The sequence below is a fragment of the Pseudophryne corroboree genome, chromosome 2, assembly GCF_028390025.1.
Source record: "Pseudophryne corroboree isolate aPseCor3 chromosome 2, aPseCor3.hap2, whole genome shotgun sequence".
Classification (NCBI taxonomy): Eukaryota; Metazoa; Chordata; class Amphibia; order Anura; family Myobatrachidae; genus Pseudophryne; species Pseudophryne corroboree.
Window position 1 is genome coordinate 627,488,185 of NC_086445.1, and position 631 is coordinate 627,488,815.

A 631-nucleotide genomic window follows, 5' to 3' on the forward strand; every position below is an offset into this window, starting at 1 on the left:
ATCAGGAGGCAGAACCAGATGAGGAGTTGTACTTTAATGTTAGACCAAAGACCTCAGCAACTTTTCTCTAACGTCCTAGTGGATGCTGGGAACTCCGAAAGGACCATGGGGAATAGCGGGCTCCGAAGGAGGCTGGGCACTCTAGAAAGATTTAGGACTACCTGGTGTGCACTGGCTCCTCCCACTATGACCCTCCTCCAAGCCTCAGTTAGATTTTGTGCCCGGCCGAGGTTGGATGCACACTAGGGGCTCTCCTGAGCTCTTAGAAGAAAGATAGTCTTAGGTTTATTATTTTCAGTGAGACCTGCTGGCAACAGGCTCACTGCAGCGAGGGACTAAGGGGAGAAGAAGCGAACTCGCCTGCTTGCAGCCGGATTGGGCTTCTTAGGCTACTGGACACCATTAGCTCCAGAGGGATCGACCGCAGGCCCAGCCTTGATGTTCGGTCCCGGAGCCGCGCCGCCGTCCCCCTTACAGAGCCAGAAGCAAGAAGATGGTCCGGAAAATCGGCGGCATGAAGACATCAGTCTTCACCAAGGTAGCGCACAGCACTGCAGCTGTGCGCCATTGCTCCTCTCACACTTCACACTCCGGTCACTGAGGGTGCAGGGCGCTGGGGGGGGGGGCGCCC